General features: G+C 48.7%; 1 protein-coding gene across 1 annotated transcript in view; it reads right to left on the bottom strand.

Moving 5' to 3' along the window:
- Nucleotides 1-1,976, bottom strand: part of LOC104514883 (ephrin type-B receptor 5-like) — a gene marked incomplete at both ends in the record, with an annotated part of 21,617 nt that overhangs the window by 18,976 nt on the left and 665 nt on the right. The window lies entirely within an intron of this gene.

Below are 1,976 nucleotides of genomic sequence, written 5' to 3'. Positions count from 1 at the left end.
TGGCAAGGATTCAAGGACCTTCTCCTCCAAGCTCAGGATTGACACACCTCAGTGGAGAGAAGTTGGGTAAAAGCACCAGGAGTTCTGTGTGGATGAACAAGCAGCTCCTGGACAAAGTGAAGCAAAAAAAGAAGCCTACAATGGGTGGAAGCAGAGACAAGTAGACTAGGAGGAATACAGGGAAGTTGTCCAAGAAGTAAGGGATCAGGTTAGAAAAGCCAAACCCCTGACGGAATTGAACCTGGCCAGGGACATCAAGGGGCAACAAGAAAGGCTTCTATGGGTACATAGGGGATAAAAAGAAGATCAGGGAAAATGTGGGTCCTCTGTGGAAGGAAACAGGAGAGCTGGTTCCCCAGGATATGGAGAAAGCTGAGGTACTCAATGGGGTTTTTTTGCCTCAGTCTTCACTGGCAAGGGCACAAGCCATACCCCCAGTGTCAGGGAAGACAAGGGCAGGGACTGGGAGAATGGAGAGCTGCCCATGGTCAGTGAGGATCAGGTTGGGGAATGCCTGAGGAACCTGAAGGTGCACAAGTCCATGCGACCTGATGGAACACATCTGTGGGTCCTGAAAGAACTGGTGAATGGGGTTGTGAAACCTCTCTCCATCATATTTGAAAAGTCGTAGCGGTCTGGTGAAGTTCCCACTGATTGGAAAAGGGGAACCATAACCCTCATCTTTAAAAAAGGAAAAAAGGAGGATCCGTGGAACTACAGGCCAGTCAGTCTCACCTCTGTGCCTAGCAAGACCATGGAGCAGATCCTCCTGGAAACCATGCTGAGGCACCTGGAGAATGTGATTGGTGACAGCCAACATGGCCTCACCAAGGGCAGATCGTGCCTGACGAACATGGTGGCTTCTATGATGGGGTAAACAAGAACAAATGCCAGATTCTGCACCCAGGGCAGAGGAATGCCAGACACAATTGTAACCTGGAGTGGCTGTAGAGCAGCCCTGCAGAAGGGGCGCACTCACTGACTGTAAGCTTAACATGAGTCATCGTTGTGCCCTGGAAGCCAAAAAGGCAAACCACATCCTGGGGCACATCAAACACAGCATAACTAGCCTGTCAAAGAGGTGATTATCCTGCTGTATTCAGCATTGGTGCAGCCTCACCTTGAGTACTGTGTGCTTTTCTGGGCCCCTCCCTTTAAAAAGGATGTTAAGGTACTCGCATTGTGCTGGGTTCAGGCAGGGATGAGCTGCTGTCCTGCGGAGAGCTGGCCGGCCTAAGATCATGTTTCATTCCATGACACATCAAGCTCAGTGGTCAGTCTGCAAGGCATGCAGTTTTGCAGCAGTTGCCAAGGCACAAAAATGTGGCCCGGAAGCGGTGGGGTGTTTAGGTTTTTGGGGGCTAGGAAATAGCTTTGCAGATAGTAGTGGTGGGCTGTAAGCAGAGAATGAGCCTCTCTTGTTAAGTTGATTTGCTGTGGGGTTGGAATCTTCTGTCTCCTGGCTCTTGGGCTTTTGGGCTCGGGGAGTGGGGTGGTTTCCTCTCTGCTTTTTGGGCTCGGTGTCTTGTGGTCTGTTTCTGTGTTTGTTTGGTTTTGTTTGGTTTGGTTTGGTTGGTTGGGTTTTTTTTTCCCCTATCCATTTGGATTCTGTTTTGGTGCCTTGGAATCTGGCTGTGTCAGTCCATAAGCGGTGAGATCCTGTATCATATGTTCTATTTTCTGTTGTTTTAATTACTTACTGGCAGTAGCATTGTTAGCGACTCCATAAGTTTCATTTACATAATTAAATAGTTCTTATCTCAACTTTTACGAGCTTCCCTTTGTTTTTTTCCTCCAACTCTTTTCCACTGAGAGAGGGAGGAGTGGTAGAGCGACTGGTGGTACTTAATTGCCAGATAAGGCTAAACCACAACAGAATGGATCCAAAGGAGGGAAACAAAGCTGGTGAAAGGGCTGGAAGGCACATCCTATGAGGAGTGTCTAAGCACACTGGGGCTGTCTAGAGGAAAGGAGGA

The sequence above is a fragment of the Eurypyga helias genome, unplaced genomic scaffold (genome assembly GCF_000690775.1).
Source record: "Eurypyga helias isolate BGI_N326 unplaced genomic scaffold, ASM69077v1 scaffold929, whole genome shotgun sequence".
In the NCBI taxonomy this organism is placed as follows: domain Eukaryota; kingdom Metazoa; phylum Chordata; class Aves; order Eurypygiformes; family Eurypygidae; genus Eurypyga; species Eurypyga helias.
Note: the sequence above shows the minus strand (reverse complement) of the source record. Positions and strands in the feature narration are given on the sequence as shown.